This window comes from Giraffa tippelskirchi, chromosome 9, assembly GCF_054371585.1.
Source record: "Giraffa tippelskirchi isolate mGirTip1 chromosome 9, T2T-mGirTip1v1.2.pri, whole genome shotgun sequence".
In the NCBI taxonomy this organism is placed as follows: Eukaryota; Metazoa; Chordata; class Mammalia; order Artiodactyla; family Giraffidae; genus Giraffa; species Giraffa tippelskirchi.
This window is the reverse complement of record NC_137283.1, coordinates 27,214,210-27,239,597: the sequence shown is the minus strand read 5'-3', so window position 1 is coordinate 27,239,597 and position 25,388 is coordinate 27,214,210. Positions and strand designations below refer to the sequence as shown.

Here is a 25,388-nt window from a genome sequence, read left to right as displayed (position 1 = left end):
ATGAGTGAGTGTGACGGGCTGCAGGAGCCATTTTTGGTACTTAGGTCATCAGTGGTTTCAAAGGCCAACATTACATTGCCTACAAGAGACTCACATTAGCTTTAAAGACACATGTAGTTTAGAATAAAGGGATGTAAAAAGTACTCTAAGCAAATGGTAACCAAAGGCAGCAGGGGTAGCTATATTTATAACAGGCAAAATGGACTTTAAACTAAAAATGGTGACTGGAGACAAAGAGATCATCGTATAATAATATAATATGTTCATATTCATCAAGAAAATTTAATATTTATAAATAGTTAAGTATCCACCATTAGAGCCCCTAAAAAAATAAATACTGAACTAAAAGGAGAAATAAACATCAGTACAGTAATAGGTGGGGCCTTTAATACCCTGCTTTCAGCAGTGGAGTGGTCAGACAGAGAATCAATATTATTTTTAAACGTAGTAGTGTTTAAGGGCGGAGTTTTGGAATGGAGCCTGGGGTCAGTTGATGGTACAGTAACTGGCTCTTCTAATAAACCAAGAGTGAGATGATGGAGCATCAGGCTGTGTTATCATGAGTTACTCTGGGCCAGGCAACATGATAGGGTTTTATATCTTTTCTTCCATTTGATCGTTATGACAACCTTATTTAGCAGGTGTTAGTATTATTATCTGCAGTTTCTAGATAAGAACACTGGGGGTAGATAGGTTAATTATCTTATGCAAAGTCAAACAGGTCCTTTCTCCATCACCAAGAAGCTGTGTGAATTTTAGAAGGCCATGCCTCTTTCTCCTCATTTTTAAAGTTAGGGAATTAGACCAGTTGTTTCAAGCTCTAAAGTGAGCTTGCAAAGAGTCATATCCATGGACTGTAGCCCGCCAGGCTTTTCTGTCTGTGGGATTTCCCAGGCAAGAGTACTGGAGTGGGTTGCCCTTTCTCTCTCTGGGGATCTTCCTGTCCCAGGGATCAAACGTGGGTCTCCTGCATTGCAGGCGACTCTTTACCAGCTGAGCCACGCAGGGCTTCCCTTCAAGCTCGAAAGCTTGACCGCAAACTGGGTGGCTTAACATAGGAGAAATGTATTATTTCCTAGTTCTGGAGGCTAGAAATCCAAAATGAAGGTGTCACCAGGGCCAGCCTCCCTCCACAGGCTCTAGGGGAGAATCCTTTCTTGCTTCTTGTAGGTTCTCGTGGCTCTGGGTCACTGCTTGGCTTGTGACAGCCTCCGTCTTCACGTAGTCTCCTCTTCTATCCTTTCTTCTCCGGTCTGTCTCTTACGGGGACGCTTACTGGGTCTAGCGTTTACCTGGATAATTTATGATGATATCATCTCAAGAACCTTAATTACAACTTCGTGGACTCTTTTTCCAGATCAAGTCCCATTCAGAGATGTGACCTAACCCTTAGGGTTAGGAGACGGATGTATCTTCTGGGACCCTATCATTTGACCCACTACACCATGTCCCCTGTCTCCCTACCTGAAATGGAAGACACTCAGGAACAGCGACAGTTAGTCTAGTCAGTACCGCAGTGCTTCAGGCCTCTGCCCTTCAGTAGGATGGTAGCCCTGAGAAGGGTGGGGGAGTGAGAAGTCGGAGAGACAGCAAGATGGAAGAACGACCCCATCTCAGTCGTGGCTGTTACCGTCCTCCACTTCCCCTGACTGCCTGGTAGGGCCAGCCTCAAGGGTGAGGCTCACCTGTCTTCGGCGGCCATGGGACAAGGGCTTCTTAGAAAGGCTGTCCTGGAAGTGCTTTGACACGTGGCCCAGCCTGCAGCCTGAGAAGTCGCCCAGGTTTTCTGCTCTGTTTCTTAATGGTCTGCCCCTCTAAAGTAAACCGAGTTATCACTCAGAAAAGGCCTGCTGATAGCCTCAAATTTGCATACCCCAGATGAGGCTGCAAAGCCATTTATCTCTCGAGAGCAGCCTGCTGTGGTCCCTTTTATTTTTTTATGGGATTGTCCTTAAATGGCTGATTAGTTTGGGGTGATTTATAAATGCTTCCAGCTTGGCAGTTTCCTCCTTAATGATGGGACAGATTTGTGTCTGACTTTCAGCTGCCTTGGTTTGTTGTTTGTTTGGTTTTTGTTTTCGTGTATTCTTCAGTGCCCATCACCCTCTTCCTCCCGCTTCCTTTGCCCATCACCTTCTACCTTCCCGACTTCAGTTTCAGTCAGCTTTATCTTTCTCCAAGTTTCCCCAGCATGTAAGAATTGCCCATCTTTGGTTGCTTATGTTTTTGGAAAGGCAGAAAACCAGGTACAAACAGTGTCTTCTCCTCATTCCCTTCTGTTCACAAGAGAGAATTACACCGCCCTTGGACCAGTTATTTATCCTTTCTGAGCCTTGGTTTACTTACTTGAAAAATGGAAAAATGACAGAATCTCGTTCTACCTCGGGGGTTGTTTGAGAATGGTCTTAGCTAATGTTAGGAAGCTGCTTAGCATTATCTTCTGAGCATTATCACTTAGCATTATCACTGAGCCCTTGTTAAATGTTAGTGGGTATTTTTACTGTTTTAATGATATGGCAAGAGGCAAACATGAAATGTGAGGACGCTTTGAGCTTTGTGCTTTTAAACACATTTGATATTTTCACAATTACTTATGCCTGGCTTCTTCCTGGTGAAGCCTATCTGTATGATGAGTCCAGCTTTCCACTGCTGTCTGGTAATAAACCCTCATGTGTTAACTAACTCCTTTATGTTTTGCTTTTTGCTGTTTCTAATTTAATTTTTTGTGTAACACATGTACACCAGCTGTTTTTTTTATCCCAGTGGCTTTTATCGTTTTAAGAAATATGTTTGTATTGCTATTTCTTGTCTTTGTATTGATATTTTAGACTACTTATAGGCTTCCTAAAATCAAAGATGATACATATACCCATAGAGAGATAACCCACATGCAAATTTCCTCTATTCACATTCTTTCATTATTACTATATCATAAGGTTTGGTCAAATTAGTATTCCATAATCATTTTTTGTTGTTGTTCACTGCTGAGTCATGGAGTATACTGTACAGTTAATTTTTCCTTTCTTATACAGACTTTTGTTTTTCTAGGAGTTAATAGTTGCTTTGATTATTCACTTTAATTTGCATAATTTTCTGTGTACTACTTGTCACTCCTGTTTTCTCATATATTCTGATAAAACTGTAAGGTTCTTCTCAGTATAGATAGGCACCTCACAAAAGCCAGAGTTTAGTTTCCTGAGAGGCATTCCTTCCGTACCAACCTGAGCTGTTTGTCTGGTAGCCCAGCTGCACCATCATCCTCCAGGGATTTCCTTTCACCATCAAACAGGCACTTTCCTTTACCTCTTGTGATTGGTATTCTCTTTCCTGCATCTCTTAGACATGCTCCTTGGTTTACGCATTCATTTAACTGGCACAAATCCCCTAGCAACTTGCTGAGAAAGGATACATAGAATGCTAAAACAAATTAAGTACAAGTCTGAAAATGTGAAGATATTTTATTATTCCATTTGGCTAATTATTTGGGTGTATAATTCTGGATTAGATGTAATTATTTCTCAGGATATTTGAGGCCTTGCTCTGTTGCCTTCTCGTCCTCATGTTTGCTGTTGAGAAGCCTAATGCTAATTCCAGATCTATTGCAGGCAAATGCTATATATATTTGCTTGTCAGGAAGTTCTTAGCTCTCTGTTCATAATGCTCTGAAATGTTCTAACAATTACAGTGAACTTTTAACCAGTTGCTGGTGCTGTGCATCCACTGGGCCATTTCATCCTAGAAATTTTATTTTCTGCTGCTCTGGTACATTTCCTTGTTTTACATCATTGATGGATTATTTTCTTTTATTTTCCTTATTTACCACTTCTGAACCTTCCATTTTAGACTCTTTAGATTGAACCTTTAATTTTATCTATTCTCTTTTACTTTCCACATACCTTGTCATTTTTTCCCCCACATACTTGGTCTTTTTGTTATACTTTCCAACAGATTTCTTTGAACTATTTCTACCATTTCAGATTTTTTCCAGCATCATATTTTAAATTTCTAGATCCTCTTTCTTATTTTCAGAACGTATCCCTTTATAGAAATCTGTTTTGTTTTCTGAATATAATATTTTTAGTCTCTCTCAATGTGATTGTGCTATTTGGGAATTTTATTATATTCCATGTATTATCTTTTGAAAAATTTCTGAACTCTCTTCTTTGCCCAAACTCACCCGTATCAATTTTTTTTTTTGTTTGGTTTTGATCTTTCATTTGCAAAAATTGATTTAAGTTTCTGGTTGTCTTTGCCCATTCATATTATAAGAATCCAGGAAAAAACTGAAAGTTGAGTGTGCATATTCAGGGTGTGTGTGTGTGTGTGTGTGTGTGTGTGTGTGTGTGTGTATTTGAAGTATGTATTCATGTCTGAGATATTTGTATAGTGTTTGGTATTTGTGGTTTGTGTGTGTGTGTGTCATATGTTTTTCAGTGTGTTTGGTTTATGGGTTTGTGAGTTTGGGGGACATGTATGTATATATGTCCCCTTCATGAATCACAGCCTTGTCATGGTGAAGGTTCTTGTGTAACTCAGTGAAGCTATGAGCCATGCTGTGCAAGGCCATTCAAGACTGACAGGTCATAGTGAAGAGTTCTGACAAAAGTTGGTCCCCTGGAGGAGGGAAGGACAAACCACTCCAGTATTCTTACCATGAGAGCCCCATGAACAGTATGAAAAGTCAAAAAGATCTGACACTGGGAGATGAGCCCCCTGGATTGGAAGGTGTCCAGTGTGCTACTGGGGATGAACAGAGGGCAATTATGAATAGCTCCAGGAAGAATGAAGCGGCTGGGCCAAAGCGGGAACAACACCCAGTTGTGGATGTGTCTGGTTTATCACCAAAAGTAAGGTCCGATGCTGTTAAGAACAGTATTGCAAAGGAACCCGGAGTGTTAGGTCCATGAATCAAGGTAAATTTGATGTGACCAAGCAGGAGATGGCAAGAGTGAACATCGACATCTTAGGAATCAGTGAACTAAAATGGATGGGGATGGGTGAATTTAAGTTAGATGACCATTATATCTACTACTGTGGGCAAGAATCCCTTAGAAGAAATGGAGTAACCCTGATAGTCAACAAAAGAGTTTGAAATGCAGTACTTGGGTGTAGTCTCAGAAATGACAGAATGATCTCAGTTCATTTCCAAGGCAAACCATTCAATGTCACAGTAATGCAGGTCTATGTCCCCCATCCATTAATGCTGAAGAAGCTGAAGTCAAATGGTTCTATGAAGACCTACAAGACCATCTAGAACTAACTCCAGAAAAAAAGATGTCTTTTTCTTTATAGGGGATTGGAATGCAAAAGTAGAAAGTCAAGAGATACCTGGAGTAACAGGCAAGTTTGGCCTTGGAGTACAGAATGAAGCAGGGCAAAGGCTAACAGAGTTTTGTCAAAGAATACACCAGTCATAACATCCTTTTCCGACAACACAACAGATAAGTCTACACATAGATATCACCAAATGGTCAATACTGAAACCAGATTGATTATATTCTTTGCAGCCCAAGATGGAGAAACTCTATACAGTCAGCAAAAATAAGACCTAGAGCTGACTGGCTAAGATCATCAGCTCCTTATTGGAGAATTCAGGCTAAAATTGAAGAAAGTAGGGGAAACCACTAGACCATTCGGGTATGACCTAAATCAAATCCCTTGTGATTATACAGTGGAGGTGATGAATAGATTCAAAAGATTAGATTTGGTAGAGTGCCTGAAGAACTATGGATGGAGTTTCGTAGCAATACAGGAGATGGTGACAAAAACCACCCCAAAGAAAAAGAAATCAAGACGGCAAAGTGGTTGTCTGAGGAGGTCTTACAAATAGCTGAGGAAAGAAGAGAAGTGAAAAGCAAGGGAGAAAGGGAGAGATATACCCAACTGAATGCAGTGTTCCAGAGTCTAGCAAGGAGAGATAAGAAGGTCTTCTTCAATGCAAAGAAGTAAAGGAAAACAGTAGAATGGGAAATACTGGAGACCTCTTCAAGAAAATTGGAGATATCAAGGGAACATTTCTTGCAAGGATGGACACAAAAAGGACAGAAATAGTAAAGACTTAACAGAAGCAGAAGAGATTAAGAAGAGGTGGCAAGAATACACAGAAGAACTGTACAAAAAAGGCAATGACTTGGATAACCATGATGGTGTGGTCACTCACCTGGAACCAGACATCCTGGAATGTGAGGTTAAGTGGGCCTTAGGAAGCATTATTACGGACAAAGCTAGTAGGGGTGATGAAATTCCAGCTGAGCTATTTCAAATCCTAAAATATGATGCTGTGAAAGTGCTGCACTTGATATACCAGCAAATTTGGAAAACTCAGAAGTGGCCTTCACAGTGGCCACAGAACTGGAAAAGGTCAGTTTTCATTCCAGTTTCAAAGAAGGGCAATGCCAAAGAATGCTCAAACTACCATATAGTTGCGCTCATTTTGCCTACTAGTAAGGTTATGCTCAAAATCCTTCAAACTAGGCTTCAGTAGTACATGAACCAAGAACTTCCAGATGTTCAAGCTGGATTTAGAAAAGGCAGAGAAACCAGGGATCAAATTGCCAACATTTGTTGGCTCAAAGAGAAAGCAAGAGAATTTCAGAAAAACATCTACTTCTGCTTCATTGACTACATGAAAGCCTTTGTGTGCCTCAAAACAAACTGTGGAAAATTCTGAAAGATACGGAAATACTAGACCAGTTAACCTGAGAAACCTGTGTGTGAGTCAAGAAGCAACAGTTAGAACTGGACATGGAACAACAGACTGGTTCAGAATTAGGAGAGGAGTATGTCAAGGCTGTATATGTATATTGTATATATGTTGTATGTATGTATGACAAGTATGTATATTGTCACCTTGCTTGTTTAACTTATATGCAGTGTACATCATGAGAAATGCTGGGCTGGATTAATCACAAGCTGGCGTCAAGATTGCTGGGAGACATACCAACAACCTCAGATATGCAGATGTTGCCACTCTAATGGCAGAAAGTGAAGAGGAATTAAAGAGCCTCTTGATGAGGGTGAAAGACGAGAGTGAAAAAAGCAGGCTTAAAACTCAACATTCAAAAAACTAAGATTGTAGTATCCAGTCCCATCACTTCATGGCACATAGAAAGGGAAAAAGTGGAAGGCAGTGACAGATTTTATTTTCTTAGGCTCCCAAATCACTGCAGATGGTGACTGTAGCAATGAAATTAAAAGATGCTTGTTCCTTGGAAGGAAAGCTATGACAAACCTAGATAGTATATTAAAAAGGAAAGCTATGATTTTTCCAGTAGTCATGTATGGATGTAAGAGTTAGACCATAAAGAAGGCTGAGTGCTGAAGAATTGATGCTTTCGAACTGTGGTGTTGAAGAAGACTCTTGAGAGTCCCTTGGGCTGCAGGGAGATCAAACCAGTCAAATCTAAAGGAAATCAACCCTGAATATTCACTGGAAGGACTGATGCTGAAGCAATACTTTGGTCCCCTGATGCAAAGAGCCAACTTATTGAAAGAGACCCTGATGCTGGGAAAGATTAAAGGCAAAAGAAGAGAGTCGCAGAGGATGAAATGGTTGGATAGCATCACTGACTTGATTTTTGACATGAGTTTGAGCAAACTCTGGGAGATAGTGAAGGACAGGGATCCTGGCATGCTGCAGTCCTTGGGGTCACAGAGAGTTGGACCTGACTTAGCAACTGAACAACATGTATATATGTCTTTGGGGTATATATGTGTGTGTTTGGGGTATGTATATGTATGTCTTTTGAGAGATGTGTGTGGGGTGGAGTATGCATTTGTGTGGAGTATGTGTATCTTGAGTGTGTATGTGTGCGCACACATGCTCATGCATTTCTGTTTTGAGTGGCTATATTTGGTAGGACAAGATTGATGGCTTCTCTGTAAGGTAAGCAGGTGCATTCCTGGCATTTTTACCACGATACTCATTAAGTGTTGGTGTCTGAAAGTATTTTTCTCTGAGATGAGTCAGTTTTGCAAGCTAGGCTCTTTCATCCCTTGGGTCCTCCGATTCGTCCTTCTAGACGTCCTCCTGTGCAGTTCAGCTCCCAGTGTGATGCTTGGAGTCACGATGGACAGAGGGACGGGACTCTCAGCATTGATATGCGGACTTTTACTGCATCCCCATTTTCAGTTTGATGCCTCACTTGAGTTTTCACTGTGCCTTGTGTTTTCAGGTTTGGAAAACATTTCTGGTCTGATGTCTCCAGATATAAAAAACCCACCAATTCCTGAGGTCAGGGTGGATCCTGATCTAGCCTTGCGGTGTTAGGGAAGTTCCCCTGGTGGTTTAAATATTCCTTTCCTGGACTTTGAGCTAGTTCTCATTTTAACCTTATCCATTGCCCCTCCCTTTGGAGATACCTGGTGACTCTGATTCCCTGAGTCTGCCTGTGGTTGAGTCAGCTTTACAAGTTGGCATCCTTGTTTCCTTCCCCAACCTCCCTTGCACACTTACAGCCCCGCATTCTGTGTCCAGAACAATTTTACTGATGTCTTGGCATCTTATCTCCTATTCTCTTCGTCCTTGTGAGTTTATACTTTTTTGTACCTTTGTAGTGTGAGTTTGAGCGAACTCTGGGAGATAGTGAAGGTCAGGAAAGCCTGGTGTGCTGCAGTCCATGGGGTCGCCACGAGTCGGACATGACTGAGTGACTGAACAAGTATCCATTGAGATTTTTGGAAGGAAGCAGGGACAACTGTACGTGTTCATCAGTGAAGGCTTTCCGGGAGTCTCAGTTCTTTTTGCTGACTTATCATGGGGTCCTCATATCTTTAAGCAGTGTGGTGGAAAGTGGGAGTCATAAACACATACACAGAGTTACATGTTTTATATGTGTGTGTGTGTGTGTGTATTCTGGGCTAGTTTCTATGAATTATGTGCTATACAGATTTGTTTCTTTCAACATATATTTATTGAACACCTATCATACGGTCCTCTTCCAACCACACAAGAGAAGACTCTACACATGGACATCACCAGATGGTCAACATCAAAATCGGATTGATTATATTCTTTGCAGCCAAAGATGGAGGAGCTCTATACAGTCAGCAAAAACAAGACCAGGAGCAGATTGTGGCTCAGATCATGAACTCCTTATTGCCAAATTCAGACTTAAATTGAAGAAAGTAGGGAAAACCACTAGACCATTCAGGTATGACCTAAATCAAATACCTTATGATTATACAGTGGAAGTGACAAATAGATTTAAGGGACTAGATCTGATAGACAGAGTGCCTGATGAACCATGGACAGAGGTTCGTGACATTGTACAGGAGATGGGGATCAAGACCATCCCCGTGGAAAAGAAATGCAAAAAAGCAAAATGGCTGTCTGAGGACGCCTTACAAATAGCTGGGAAAACAAGAGAAGCGAAAAGCAAAGGAGAAAAGGAAAGATATTCCCATCTGAATGCAGAGTTCCAAAGAATAGCAAGGAGACATAAGAAAGCCTTCCTCAGCAATCAATGCAAAGAAATAGAGGAAAACAACCGATTGGGAAAGACTAGAGATCTCTTCAAGAAAATTAGAGATACCAAGGGAACATTTCGGGCAAAGATGGGCTTGATAAAGGACAGAAATGGTATGGACCTAACAGAAGCAGAAGATATTAAGAAGAGGTGGCAAGAATACACAGAAGAACTGTACAAAAAAGATCTTCACGACCCAGATAATCATGATGGTGTGATCACTCACCTAGAGCCAGACAGCCTGGAATACGAAGTCAAGTGGGCCTTAGAAAGCATCACTACGAACAAAGCTAGTGTAGGTGATGGAATTCCAGTTGAGCTATTTCAAATCCTCAAAGGTGATGCTGTGAAAGTGCTGCACTCGATATGCCAGCAAATCTGGAAAGCTCAGCAGTGGTCATAGGACTGGAAAAGGTCAGTCTTCATTCCAATCTCAAAGAAAGGCAATGCCAAAGAATGCTCAAACTACCGCACAATTGCACTCATCTCACATGCTAGTAAAGTAATGCTCAAAATTCTCCAAGCCAGGCTTCAGCAATGCATGAACCATGAACTTCCAGATGTTCAAGCTGGTTTTAGAAAAGGCAGAGGAACCAGAGATCAAATTGCCAACATCCGCTGGATCATCGAAAAAGCAAGAGAGTTCCAGAAAAACATCTATTTCTGCTTTATTGACTACGCCAAAGCCTTTGACTGTGTGGATCACAATAAACTGTGGAAAATTCTGAGAGATGGGAATACCAGACCATCTGACCTGTCTCTTGAGAAACCTGTATGCAGGTCAGGAAGCAACAGTTAGAACTGGGCATGGAACAACAGACTGGTTCCAAATAAGAAAAGGAGTACGTCAAGGCTGTATATTGTCACCCTGCTTATTTAACTTCTATGCAGAGTACATCATGAGAAACGCTGGGCTGGAAGAAACACAAGTTGAAATCAAGATTTCCGGGAGAAATATCAATAACCTCATATATGCAGATGATACCACCCTTATGGCAGAAAGTGAAGAAGAACTAAAGAGCCTCTTGATGAAGGTGAAAGAGGAGAGTGAAAAAGTTGGCTTAAAGCTCAACGTTCAGAAAACTAAGATGATGGCATCTGGTTCCATCACTTCATGGTAAATAGATTGGGAATCAGTGGAAACAGTGTCAGACTTTATTTTTTTGGGCTCCAAAATCACTGCAGATGGTGATTGCAGCCATGAAACTAAAAGATGCTTACTCTTTGGAAGGAAGGTTATGACCAACCTGGATAGCATATTTAAAAGCAGAGACATTACTTTGCCAACAAAGGTCCGTCTAGTCAAGGCTATGGTTTTTCCAGTGGTCATGTATGGATGTGAGAGTTGGACGATGAAGAAAGCTGAGCGCCGCAGAATTGATGCTTTTGAACTGTGGTGTTGGAGAAGGCTCTTGAGAGTCCCTTGGACTGCAAGGAGATCCAACCAGGCCATCCTAAAGGAGATCAGTCCTGGGTGTTCATTGGAAGGACTGATGTTGAAGCTGAAACTCCAATACTTTGGCCACCTCATGCGAAGTGTTGACTCATTAGAAATGACCCTAATGCTGGGAGGGATTAGGGGCGGGAGGAGAAGGGGACGACAGAGGATGAGATGGTTGGATGGCATCACTGACTTGGTGGACATGGGTTTGGGTAAACTCCGAGAGTTGATGATGGACAGGGAGGCCTGGCGTGCTGCGATTCATGCGATCGCAAAGAGTCGGACACGACTGAGCGACTGAACTGAACTGAACTGAACTGACCATATGGCCAGGCAGTGTTTTAAATTGAGGTGGGTGGGTTGCAGAGGCCAACAGACATCTCTGTTTGGGGGAACTTATATTCTTGATGGCGGTGAGAGACAGGCAATAAAACAATAAGCAAGGTCAGTATTGTCAGCTAGTCTCAAGTACTGTGTGGAGAGTAAAAGGGGTGAGTGCGGGAAAGTTATGAGGGGACGAGTTTAGATTGGGGGCGTCAGGGCAGGTGTCCCTGGAGATAGAATATTTAAACTGACTTCTGAGTGATGAGGGGGAGCCGCTCTGCCAAGGCCTGGGGAGAGTCTGCAGACACTTCGAGAGCAGCTGGAGCGGAAACTGATATCACCAAGAAGCCTGTAAAAGGATCGATGGTTGATGCTCTGTGAGTGATGAGGAGGATTTAGAAGAGATTGGAGGCTCCGGGGACTGAGGCTGTGGGATACTCTAGGCTGGGTGAGGCATCAGTTTTACCCCACGTACTGTGGGAAGCCTTTGGAGAGTTTTCATTTCTGTCGGGTGAGGGCAGGCAAAGCAGCAGGGTTGGAGTGCAGCTTTGGCCAGCTCACTTGGATGCTCCCCTTGGGGTGAAATGAAAGAAAGGAGGCTGGTTGGGATCCACGGAGCCCATCAGAAACTTACAGGAACTCAGGGAGAGGTGCTGATGGTGGTGAGGGGAGAAGGCCAAGAAGGCCTTCTTTGTTCTAGCAGCAGAGAAGGCAGGAGGTGCGGGTGATCTGGATATGGGAAGAGAATCACCAAGAAGAGTGTCGAGGTTTGGGGTGTCTTCGGGGGAGCCTAGGGAGCAAGTTTATAGAAAAGAGCAACTGTGAGAATATGGCTCCAGAATGTTAATTTAAAAGGACAATGCTTTGTATTTCAGCCAGAAAAACACAACCGTCATCAAGGATGAATTTTTCCTGAGTGAATACGTGCAGGTGAGCGCCGTGGAGATTGGGACAGGAAGCCTTGCACTGCAATCTGGAGTCTCCTGCGCACAACCAGGGACGTAAGGTCAGTGTCGGGAGGACGGGGTTCAGGTACCAGGTGGGGAGCCACTGCGTATGAATGATACAGTCGTGGAGCTGGATGAAATGAACTACAGGGGGCTCACGGTACAACCCGGAAGGTTTCCTGCTGTCCACCGTGGGGAGCCCGGGGCACGGGCTGACATGAGGACGCTGAGCACCAGCTGTTGGGTGGGACGGACAGAGGGTCGCGGTGGCTGGATGTCGAGCCAGAGTGTAAAGGAGCGTGTGAGTTGATAGATGGAAGGGTGCTCTGAAATCGGGGGAGATGAGGTCCGAAATGGGCTCTCAGCCCTAGTCAGCACAGGGGTCCCCTGGGCCGCTGAGGACTAGTTTACACTTGCGGTGACAGGCGTCCAGCTGGAGTCAGTGAGGAAGGAAACAGGCTTTGAGGAAGTGCAAACAGCAGGAGGACACGGAATTAGATCACTGATGTGGAGGGGATCCGGGAGATGCTGTGATGTCTGCAGGGGGGTCTGGGATTAAGTAGGAGGAATTTTTTTTTTTTTTTAAAGATGGGAGGTGCTCCCTTTTTCTCTTTTTCCAATGATCCAGTTAGCAGCAAAGTAATGATGTCACAGGAAAGAGTGGATCTAAGCTCTCAGGAAGGGGAAAACATCCAGAGGACAGTGAATTTTACAGAATAATCACAGTCTCTTTTCTTTTTTGTGAATTTATTTATTTTTAATTGAAGGATAGTTGCTTTACAGTTTTGAATCACATTTTCTTGATGAGAACTGACCGTGTTAAGCAGAGACGGGTGTCTGCCTGCAGGTCAGGTGGTGGACATCACAGTGGAGTTCTTGTCTTACTGCTTCTATTTTCTTCCTGGAGAGTCAGCCAGGGCCCTGGCTGGGAGATAGCAGGGGAAAGACCTAAGTGGGGTGGAGGACACCGAAGGTGTGAAAGAGTCATTGAGAAACTGGGTAAGTGAACTTAACCAGAGAGGGGCACTTGGCCTGGAAATTCTCAGTGGGTGCCTGAGAGTTGTGAGCATCTGCGAGTTGTGAGCGTGAATTTCACACGGCATCAATGAGCCCCTTCATGATGTGTCCTGCAGCCACATTCACAGGTGTGGGTGGTGGCATGGAATAGGGAGTCAGATGCCCTCAGTGTCATCCCTGTCCCCCAACAACCCTCCAAGGCGTGGGGTGAGCTGCCCAGAGACCCGAGCTGGTTGTTGGTGGAGTTGAAGTCCTTGTGCCTCACTAAGCAGTGTCGCCCTGTCCTGCGGAGTCACTGTCAGGACGAACGGGGACTTCCTGAAAGTGGGTACTTTGTGGTTTTTAATCTGAGAAAGGCACCTCTTGATTTGTACATCACCAGAGACCCTGGTCAGAGCGTCATCGGCTGCGCTGTGAGGCATGCAGTCCTGGGAGCTTTTTCAGTGATGTAGCAGAGCCCCGGGCACGGGGAGAACCCGCTTTGCCAGCTACTCCGGGTCCTTCAGGGTTAGTGGTGAGGATGATAACGATGGTTTTAAATAATCGTTCCTAAGGTGCCACTAGTAATTATTGTGCCAAGACCATCGCCAACAACATTCCTTCTCCCCGAAAGGAACAGGGATTGGGAGAAGAGATAATGTCTGTGGAAGCCACTCAAGGAGAGAGCATATGTAACCTGGGCAACCCTGGGCAGCCAGTTCCCACACTTCAGTGCCTGCAGGCTGGACACGAATCCCAGGGTGTGCACAAAAGAACCGCTGACATGAGCCACTGCATCCTGAGCATCCTAGGAGGGGTGCTGGGAGCCCTCCCGGCCTGCCTGAATGGGGACCACATCTTTCTCCTCGTGATGTGCTGCAGTTGCTCTTAGCACAATATTTATCTCACCACATAAACCAATCTAGCTGGTTAGAAAAACAAGTTGTATTGCATTCTTAGGCAGTGCACTTAGCTGGCTGGTCTCCTGTAGAGCCATCTGTGTCTGACAGTAGAAATAACTTATCAGCATAAAGCCTGGGTAAATTGGATGAAGAAATCACTGTGTGCTGAGAAAGTGGATGGAATATGTTTAGAAATGGAAGAGAACAGTGGAAGAGAAAAACCAAACAAGCAGAGAGGGAACCAGGGGCTGAGGCCAGTTGCGGAGCCGGAATCTCTGAGTTCAGATCCCAGGTCCTCTACGGGCTGTGTGACCAGGGGCAAGTCACTTGACTTCTCAGCGTCTCGGTTTACACACTCAGTGGGGAATTCAGTGAGTGAACGCGTGCATTTGAAACGTCTTTGGAACAGTGCTTGTAAATAGGAGCACCTTGGCAATGTCAGTTATAACAGAACAGAACTTCGGAAAAGTTGGGAAGTGGGCTCCATCAGAACTCCGGGAGAACTTCAGAAAAGTTGGTTGGGGCAGGGACTTGGGTGAGGGGTATAGAGTATAAATTTCAAATGGTGCCAGGAAACTCACTTTAGTACTAAACATGTAAATAGTACCTTTGTATAATGTTTGTAGAACACCAAAATCGATGAAAACAAAATACCAAAATTGTAAAAAACCCAGAAGATGTGACCCTGTGATTCTCCTACACTATCTCACTTGCCTTACTACTTATCTCACTATCTCACACTCCGTCGTAACTCTGCAGAATCTGCCTGCAGTGCAGGAGACCTGGGTTCGATTCCAGGATTAGGAAGATCTCCTGGAGAAGGGGATGGCAACCCACTCCAGTATTCTTGCCTGGAGAATCCCATGGACAGAGGAGCCTGATGGGCTATAGTCCATGGGGTCACAAGAGTCAGACACAAGTTAGCAACTAAACCGCCACCACCACCACCAAACACCATCTCACTTGCCTTACTCTAATCCCGGCCCTGGATTTCCAATAAAACTTTATTTACGAAAATAGGTGATCAAATACAAGAGCCATAGGTTGATGCTTTGATTTTTTTTTTAAAGGGCTTGCATTAAAATATTATCTCTCCTTAGTATCGAAGGGTTTGGCACCCATTTAAATGTTACACCCAAGGGCAAGTGTCTCTCCCTAGTCCCAACTGTGGTTGTTTTCTTTCTCTGAGAATACCAGAGAAATTCTGAGTCAGACACTGGCCTCAGAGCTCTTAGGGGCACACAGGAATGTCTCCCTGGGCAGGACGACACAGACAGTTCACTGATGACATGTGTGTGACACGTGATGATCGAGGGAGGCTGTCAGAAGTCTTCTGAGGTCACCTTAAGACTAAACTTCCAACCCAGAAAGAAAACTGTTCTGATTTCACTGCGTCTCTTTCTGCCCACAAAGTATATTTTTGACATTAAGCTAGATGCAGGGGGAGGGAAAGGCCAAAGCGGAGAGAAAGCTGCGTGACAAATCCCAGGACCTGGAATTGCTGCCTTTCTCCTTGTTGTTTTAACCTTCTTGCTGCTCTTCAAAAAGGAGGCATTCGTCAGCGCCACCATCAGTGCCCTCTGTGTTTATAGCTGTGAATTTAATAGAAAGGACATAAACATACACTTTTCATCCATTTTCACTGTTAACTCGCTCAGCTCAAGACAACGGCGAGGATTATCACAGCCTTGCGGGGGGAGATATTACGAGCCTGGGGTTTATCCTTGCCCTGGCAGAGCCATAAAGATGGGGCCTCTGTGTGCAGAGACACGCTGTTAACGCGACCCGGCCATCAGCAGAGACCCGTCAACCCCCGTTTAACTCTCCTCTGACAGTTGCTCAGATGTTGCAGGGGGTGAACATAAAATGCAGGCTGTGAGCTGACCTTTCTCGAGGGCAAAGGAGTTAGGGCGCCGGGTTTCTGCTGCTTTGGCCCATCAGCAGGACCAGCAGCACTTCCGCATCACTTGGACCCGGGATGCTGCCAGCACGGCCACTCACCCCCCAGGGCCGAGGAAGACATGACCTCTCTTGCTGCCTTAGCTGCCAGCAGCCAGGGCCTTCCGAGCCCGGGCCCTGTGGGTGGGAGATGGGGGATACCCTGTCAACCCGGATGAGGCGATGCTGATGGGAGGCCTTCGTGTGCTTTGATGTTGTTCAGTTTGCTCAGTCGTGTTCACCTCTTTGCGATCTTGTGGACTGCCGCTCCCCAGGCAAGCCTGTCCCTCGCTATCTCCTGGAGTTTACTCAAACTCATGTCCATCGAGTTGGTGATGCCATCCAACCATCTCATCCTCTGTCATCTCCTCCTCCCACCTTCAATCTTTCCCAGCATCAGTGTCTTTTCCAGTGAGTCGGCTCTTCACATCAGGTGGCGAAAGTATTGGAGCTTCAGGGGTTGTGATTACAGATTTTGTAGCTCATTTTTTTTAGAAAAATTTCCTTTACTAGTAGTCAAAGAAATGGAAATTAAGGTAACTAGATCATTAATATTTTGAAATTACATTTTGCCACTGAGGGTATGAAGAGGGAGTTTCTTACACTCTGCTGGTAAGATTTTGTAGCTTTATAGAGAACTCAGCAACAAGGGCAGGAGTAGATGTTTTTCTGGAACTCTCTCACTTTTTCGATGCTCCAACGGGTGTTGGCAATTTGATCTCTGGTTCCTCTGCTTTTTCTAAATCCTGCTTGAACATCTGGAAGTTCACAGTTCATGTGGGGGGCGGGGGAGAGCAGTGTTTCTTTGTGTTAATATGAGTTCTGTGGCATCCTGGATGGTATAAAAATCATTCAGTACTTCTTAAAAGAATCAGTTTATTCAAGTCACACTTTACTTTTTCTTTAAATTATAATTCCAGCTTCTTAATCTCCTTATTTATAAACCTCACAAAAACCTCACATATTAGCAGTCACATTAAAGGAGATTTTATTATTTGAGATAATATACTATTAGAAGGCAATGGCAACCCACTCCAGTACTCTTGCCTGGAAAATCCCATGGACGGAGGAGCCTGGTAGGCTGCAGTCCATGGGGTCGCGAAGAGTCGGACAGGACTGAGCGACTTCACTTTCACTTTTCACTTTCACACATTGGAGAAGGAAATGGCACCCCACTCCAGTGTTCTTGCCTGGAGAATCCCAGGGACGGCAGAGCCTGGTGGGCTGCCGTCTATGGGGTCGCACAGAGTCGGACACGACTGAAGCGACTTAGCAGCAGCAGCAGCAGATTCCATTAAACCCTTTTAAACATTTTAAATTTAATCTCCTAGCTGATAGATTTCATTTCCTCCCTTAAGAATTTGGGCTTATTCAGTCGTATGAAGAGAGCGTCTTGGCAGAGGTGGTCCAGGTAAACTGCGGTCTGGGGGGTGGGCCCTAACCCTATATGACCAGGGTCCTCATCAATGGGGACATTTGGACCCAGAGACAGACAAGCACAGAGGGAGGGGAGGGCCCTGTGAAGACGGTCAGGTGACACTGGAGTCAGGATTGGGGTGTGGTGTCCGGAAGCCAAGGAGCACCCGAGGCCCCTAGAAGCTGGGAGAGAAACGTGGAGCACCGTCTTCCCTGGAGCCTTCATAGGGCGTGCGGTCTGCCGTCACCTTGATTTCACACTTCGGGCCTCCAGCGCTGTCAGACCATAAGGGACTGTGGTGTCAGCCGACTCGGTCTGAGGTGCGGGGTTGTAACAGCCCTTGGAGTCTAACCCACGTACCAAGGATGTCGGTCTCTTTCTGCCAGTTGGAAGTACGTACGTCAGCTTCAGAGTGAAGCTGACTCCATCTTATTGTTGAAAGCCACGTGTGCTTCTCCCGGCCCCCGTTCCTGTTGCCATTTCCTCACACGGCACCTCCTCAGAGAGGCCTTCCCCAACCCCCTGTCGCAGTGCCCACACTTGTTCTTCATGACCTACTTGTGTGACAGGCTTCTTCACCCTGGCTGTCCTTTTCAGGTGTTTGTTCACTGTTTCCTCTCTCTCTCCGCTCCCGTCCTGAGACAGGACCTCCAGAAGGCTAAGCACCTTCTCTGCCATCTGTAGCAGTGCCTAGGACATGATGGGTACTGATCAGCATTCATCCAGTGGCTGAATCTAAAGGAAGTGTGAGAAAAAAAAAAGAACTCCCATCTCTAGTTCTGCACTCATGGCTGTAAGTTCTTCCTGCCCTTTTCCCACTCTTTGGAAAATCTCAGTGGAAAATCTAAAGCCCTCCTCCCCCCTCCCTTTCTTTTCCTGCTTCTTTCTCCTCTCTCCCTTTTTTCCGCCCTCCCTCTCTTTTTTCTGCTGTTCATCAAGCATCTCCTGCGTCAGAGGCACTGTGCTGGGTCTCAGCGTGTCCTCATGGAGCTTAGAGTCAATCAGAGGTGACAGACATTAAACTAACGTTTTAAAAAGTAAAATTTTAAGTGTCTTACATGTTAACAGTGGGGGACATTCCTTAGTCTGCAAGATGTGTGTGAATGGCAAAGTTTCTCTGAGAAGGTTCCTGAAAGGAGAGGAGGAGGGACCAGGGGGAGAGGCAAGGAAGAGATTCTAGAAAACGAAAGCAGGGTTTGCCAAGGTCCTGAGTGGGAAAGAATGTTCTGGAAGAAATGAAAGGTGTGGCAGAGCATCAGTAGGGCTGGAGCAGTCATCTGCAGGATCTGGAGAGTGTTCATAAGAGCAGTGCGAAGTGGGACATTTAGGTTCAGGGGACCGCAGTCAGATTTGTATTTGAAAGAGATATTTTTGACTGCCTTGTGGAAAAAGGATGGGTGGGGTGGGCCAGACTGAATTTGGAAGACCAGTTAAAAGGACTATAGTCATGGCCCCGCTGAGAAAGGCTGGTGGCTGGGGGATATCTGACTTGGGTTGGGTTGGCTTGGGTGTTTCCCCTGTGAACAGACAGTCATCTGTATGGATGGTATTTCTCTGGTTGTTTAGTGAGGGGATCTGCTGACACATTCCACACAGCTGGTCGGTAGAGCCTTGGCACAACCTTCCTGGAAGTGATATCTCTCAAAATGAAAAAGGATACTGCAGTTCCACTTGTGGGATGCCTCAGTAATGAAAACGTGGAACAGAGATGATTCTACCAGCAAGTTTACTGCAGAGCTGGTTAGGATAGTCAGACGTTGGCACCATTGTAGAAGTCTCACCTCACAGCGTGTGCACCCCTGTGACGGTCCACCTTGCTCTTGTGAAAGTTAGGATGCAGACTTATATTCATTTACACAGGCAAATGGCCATGGTGTCTTTTTATGGGGAAAACATTGCAGAAATTACTGTACTTTTGTAAGTAAGCATGTAATTGTGCGTCAGCATCCAGGCGAATATAGAAATGGTTCTTCAGGTATTTTCTTATGGAAGAAACTCTGTAGGCTTGCTCCCACTCTGGCAAGAGAAAAAGAAAAGACTGCAGAGGGTTGAGGTGGTTACTGCAGAGGCATAAGGACAGAGGCAAACTGACCTCATGGGGTCACTCTTCCTCATGCCTTTGGTTGCATGAGGATCCTTATGCTACAGGAAATCTGGAAAAATATATTCTTTATTTTCTTTTTCTTTATTTTTTCCCTTACTGGGGAAGGTAATTTTATCTTTTTAAAATTAGTTTTTTTTTGGAGTGTAGTTGTTTTGCAGTCTTGTTTCTTTAAAGTGATGCTCTTGATTTCAGGACTGCTCAGAGGGTCCTGTAGGTAGCAGTCAAGAGCACTGGCCTTGTGGTGAGCCCCGAGGGCACCCGGCAGCCCTGCTGCTTGCTGTGGGTGACTTTGAGCAGGTTCCTGAGACCTGCAGAAAGCTGACATCCTCACTGATGCAAAGGCACACCCTTCAAGGGGGTTTTATACAAGCCAGCTGAAGTTTAAGAGCTTAGCTCAGCACCTGGCATATGGTATGTGTATGTATATGTGTGCGCTCAGTTATGTCTGACTCTTTGCCACCCTATGGACTGTAGCCTGCCAGGCTCCTCTGTCCATGAGATTTCCCAGAAAAGAATAGTGGAGTGGGTTGCTATTTCCTAAATACTAAGAACTTGTCCCAGCTGCTCTTTTAGCATCTGCCTGCTCCCAGACACCTGACAGGCTGTCCTTGATTTTACTTGACTCCTGTAGCCCTTGGGGATACAGTAATACAGTAACAGGACAATCATATAGTGATGAGAGTGCGGAGTGTAAACAGGGAAGCTGGGGTTTTTCTATTCTTGGTTTTCCATGAACCCGCTAGGTGACCTTCAGTACCACTCAGCCCCACTGGGCTAACTTTCTTTAAAGTGAGAAGGTTAGACTGAGAAAGCTTCCAAGTCCATAATTCTATGACCACATGGACTGAGGACCCAATAAAAACTGTTGGACTATCTCGTTGAGGGCCGTTATCTGTGCGCCCTAGGCTGGAAGGCATCTTTAATGGGCTAATAGCTAAGAATTCAGTTTCTGTTTGCCTTCTGATCCTGTTGCACCAAAGATAGGCCTGTAGAAGGCTGGTATCAACAATTTATGTTCACTTCCATGCATTGCTCTTATCAGGAAAGCTAATCACATTTTAAGCTTTTTCAGTTTTTCTGCTTGGAATAATTTCTTGCTTTTGCTGCCTAACCAATCTTTAAATGGTAGTTTGATTACTAGAGGTGGGAGAACTGGAGGATGTTTCTTAAGGACTCCAGTTCTTTCTGCCCTAGGTGGAGACCTGTGAGGAGAAAATGGCAGGGACTAACTTTTTCTTTCTCTGCAGGGGAGCCATGGACGTCTGGCTGGCTGGCTGGCTTGTCAGCTGACTTACTGCTTTCTCTCTAAAAGTATTCATCCTTCAAAGCTCATTACAAGCATTATGCAATTACTTCCTTTAGTAAGTTGTTCTCAGAGATGTGGTTGGGTGTTGTGAAAAGAACTACAAGATGAAAAGTTGGCAATGAAATAAAATTGGAGTCGTTGGTATTTCTCTTTTTTAAGAAAGTATTTTATTTATAGTTGATTTGGGGCTTTCCTTATGGCTCAGCTATAAAGAATCTCGTTGCCATTGCAGGAGATGCGGGTTTGATCCCTGGGTTGGGAAGATTCCTTGGAGAAGAAATTGGCAACCCACTCCAGTATTCTTGCCTGGGAAATCTTATGGACAGAGGTGCCCTGGTGGGCTACAGTCCATGGAGTCGTAAAAGAGGCCATACCACCCTGAACGCGCTCGATCTCATCTGATCTCGGAAGCTAAGCAGGGTCGGGCCTGGTTACTACTTGGATGGGAGACCGCCTGGGAATACCGGATGCTGTAGGCTTAATGTTTCCCTGGTGGCTCAGAGGTTAAAGTGTCTGCCTGCAATGTGGGAGACTTGGGTTCGATCCCTGGGTCGGGAAGATCCTCTAGAGAAGGAAATGGCAACCCACTCCAGTATTCTTGCCTGGAGAATCCCATGGACAGAGGAGCCTGGTGGGCTACAGTCCATGGGGTAGCAAAGAGTTGGACATGACTGAGCGACTTCACTTTCACTTTCGTTTAACTTAGCAACTAAACAACAATATAATTAATTTACATTGTTGTGGTAGTTTTTGCCATATAGCAAAACTGTTATATATAATTCTTTTTTCATATTCCTTTCCATTATGATATTGAATATAGTTTCATGTGCTGTGTGTACAGTAGGACCTTATTGTTTATCCATTCTCTGTATAATAGGTTGCATGCTCTAATCCCAAACACCCAAGCCATCCTTCTCCCTTCCCTCCTCTCTTGGCAACCACAGGTCTGTTCTCTGCGTCTGTGAATCTGTTTCTGTTTCATAGATTTGTTCTTTTGTGGCATGTTTCAGATTCCACACTTAAGTGATTGTATTTCTTTCTTTTTTGGGGAGGCTTGTAAAGTTCTGTGTCATATCAAAGTCACTGTGGAGTCCTACAGTCAAGCAATAATGTTTCACTTGTTTTAATCCAGTATATTTATATTCCTTTCAGAATATAGAACATTTTCATGAATAATACTTCTTCGGAGAAGGCAATGGCACCCCACTCCAGTAGTCTTGCCTGGGAAATCCCATGGACGGAGGAGCCTGGTGGGCTGCAGTCCATGGGGGCGCGAAGAGTCGAACTCGACTGAGCAATTTCACTTTCACTTTTCACTTTCATGCACTGGAGCAGGAAATGGCAACCCACTCCAGTGTTCTTGCCTGGAGAATCCCAGGGACGGGGGAGCCTGGTGGGCTGCCGTCTGTGGGGTCCCACAGAGTTGGACACAACTGAGGTGACTTAGCAGCAGCAGCAGCAGCAGCATCTTGGTAGACTAATATTTTGAAAATATTCGAGACTGTGCTGTTGACCCTTTGAGCAGAGTTAGACTCGAACTCTGACTTCTGTTGAGAAGAATCCTTATAAAAGTGTCCTAGATTTGACCACCGGCTGCCTCGCCAGTAGGTGACTGTGTGAGTTGTCTTGGCCTAGACCCCTCCCTCTCCCTCCTTTCCTACCGGGATGCATGCACTTTCTGGGGGCTCCGTGAGATGTCTTCTGTCCCTTGCTTCTGGGGCCAGGCTTCTGGGCAGAGGTGAGGGAAGGATACCCCTCTTCATGCTCCAGCCTCTCCCATCCAGCCTGAGGTCCAGTCATTGTTCTGGGCCCTGAAATCCAGGGGGAGAGACTGGATTCTCCTCCATCTTCTTGCTGTTCTAACATTGGAATCTGGGCCACCCATCTTTTGTCTAGAGACCTGACAAGTTGCCAGTTTGCACCCCCCTCTTCCTCCCGCTTACTGACCCTGCAGTGATGCCTGTACCCAGCTCTCTGGAGACTGGCTGTGATTTTACTTCATTTTTAAATAGATACTCAGAAATGAGGCAATGATCTGAACTTCCCTGGTGGTCCAGTGGTTAAGACTCTGCCCTTCCATCGCAGGGGGCGCGAGTTCAATTCCTGGTCTGGGAACTAAGATCCCACATGCTGCGTGGTGCGGCCAAAACAAAACAAAAAAACAGGCAACGTTCGTATTTGAGGGGAAGCAAGAAGAGTGGTAGGAAACCTCACTGTAAAGGGGTGTTCTCTTTACACCTCTGTTCCCCGAGCTCTGTGCTGGAGCGTGCTTGTCTGCTGGGGCTGACATCCCGAAATACCACAAGCTGGGAGGCGGGAAGCTTGGAAACGCATTCTCTCACGGCTCTAGGCTGGGCTAGAAGTTCAAAGGTCAGGATGTTAGCCGGTTTGTTCCTTCCAGGGGCTGTGAGTGAGAATCAATTCCTAGTCTCTCTCCTGGCTTCTGGGGGTTTGTGGGTGACCTTTGGCATCCCTGGGCTTGTAGAGGCATCAGCTCCATCTCTACCTTCTCCCTAACATGACCTTCTCCCTGTGTCTGTCTCCAGATGCCCGTTTTTGTAAGGATATCAACCATATTGGATCAGAGCCCACCCTGAGGATGTCAGTTTAAATCGACGGCCTCTTTAAAGGTCCTTTCTCCAAATAAGCACTCCTCTGGTGCTGGGGGTTAGGACCTCCACATGTGAATATGGAGGGTAGGACATAGTTCACCAATAACTTTGAATTATGTTAGGGAACACCAAGATAGGGATGATGGTGTGACATCCCCAACTTCAGATGGAAGCTGGAGGAAGGGCTTTTCTGAGCTGGCCTTGCTGTGACCTGTGGAAGACCTTGGTACACACGGCACAGGAAGCCTCAAATATTGGGGCCTAGCATTCATTTCATGCCTACAGAGAGCATCAGTCAGGTTTGCTTATTAAATCATCTCATCAAATCCTTATGAAAAACACCCCACTTCCCTAGAGACCCCTAGAAGGCTGCTCCCAGGTGCCTCCCCTCACCTCTCTGACCGTATTTGCAGTCATTTCCCTCTTGTTTTCCTGCTCCAGCCCCACAGGACTCGTTTACTCAAGAGGAATCCATTATCAGGAAGGTAGACAGAGGCCAGACAGAAAAACCCAAGGGCAGAGGCTCGTACACATCCGAGTCAAGCCGTAATAGGTGCTGGGAGCTGATGGGTGGTTGAGGATGATTCTCAGAGCAGTTAGGGCAGGACGTGCAGAATAGCTTGTTGTGGGCACAAGTCGGAAATAAAGCTGAAAGACATTTCCATGTTGACTCTGTGCCCAACATGTTGTTTTCCAAACAGGGTGTGAAGCAAGGGGCGCTTGAGGCACGGGAACTGGCCCCTCAGGGAATCCAGGAGACACACGTGCTTGGATGAGGCATCTGTGGTATCTCTAGGGACGCAGCGGGCCCCAGTGGGACACCTGTGTGATGGAGCTCTACCTGTCCAGGTGTAGGTAGGGCTGCACTCTCCCATGGGCTTAGGAGAGCAGGTCATACTGCACTTACGGCATTTTCCGGGATGCTTCACAGCAGCTAGGGCTGGGGGAAGGGAGAAGGAGACTTGATTTTTGAAACCACGCTCTCATGAGGAGTTCTGAAATAAGGATGGCCTGTTACGATCAGCTTTGTGTGTCCCCGTGCCTGGCTCTGGGGTGCCCAGTGAGTTGGGTACACATTTTCCTGGGCATTCCTGTGGAGGTATGTTTGGATGAGATGAGTATTTAAATCAAGATACTGAGTAAAGTAGATTCCTCTCAGTGTGGATGGGCCTCATCCACCCAGTTAATGTCCTGAATAGAACAAAAAGGTTGCTACTCCCCTCAAGAGAGATTTCTTCCTGCCTGATGGCCTTCGGACTAGAACATCAGCCTTTTCTTGCCTTTGGGCTCAAGCTGACCCATTAGCAATTCCTGGGTCTAGAGCCGACTAGCCTTCCAACCAGGACTGCACCATTGGCTCTTGTGGGTTCCAGCTTGCTAGCTCGCCATGCACATCATGGGACTTGCTTGCCTGCATAAGTATGTGAGCCAGTTCCTTATAGAAAATATCTCTCTGTCTACATCCATACATATGTATCTGTGTGTACACACAGTGAATTCCCTATAGAAAATACCTTTCTATCACACACACACACACACACACACACACTGTCTCTCTCTCTCTCTCTCTCATACACACACACACACACACACACACAGTCTCTCTCTCTCACACTCACTCTCACACTGTTTCTTTGGAGAATCCTAACACAGGATCTCAGCTAGAAATCAGCAAAGTAGGGCCCACGAGCTAAATGCAGTCTGCCATTTGTTCTTTTACAGCCCATGATTGAAGAATGGTTTTTACTGATGAATATTTGTAATTGATTTAATGATAGGAACCATTAGTTTTGATCCCCAGGTAAGCAGAATGTTACCCCCCACCCCCCACACACATATCTTGATCCCATTCTTCTCAGGTAGTCCTGTATTTCTAAAAACTGTACTCATATACTTTGAAGTTCATCACTGAAAGTTGTGGAAATGTTCACATC

General features: G+C 45.3%; 1 long non-coding RNA gene and 1 pseudogene across 1 annotated transcript in view; both read left to right on the top strand.

The window, feature by feature from the left end:
• LOC145520877 (uncharacterized) overlaps positions 1–25,388 on the top strand; it is a 72,615-nt gene that overhangs the window by 13,126 nt on the left and 34,101 nt on the right. Inside the window, exon 3 of the long non-coding RNA XR_014064859.1 lies at positions 12,108–12,238. This is a non-coding gene — a long non-coding RNA (uncharacterized LOC145520877). The remainder of the gene's footprint in view (positions 1–12,107; positions 12,239–25,388) is intronic.
• LOC145522067 (5S ribosomal RNA) lies at positions 21,203–21,321 on the top strand (annotated as a pseudogene).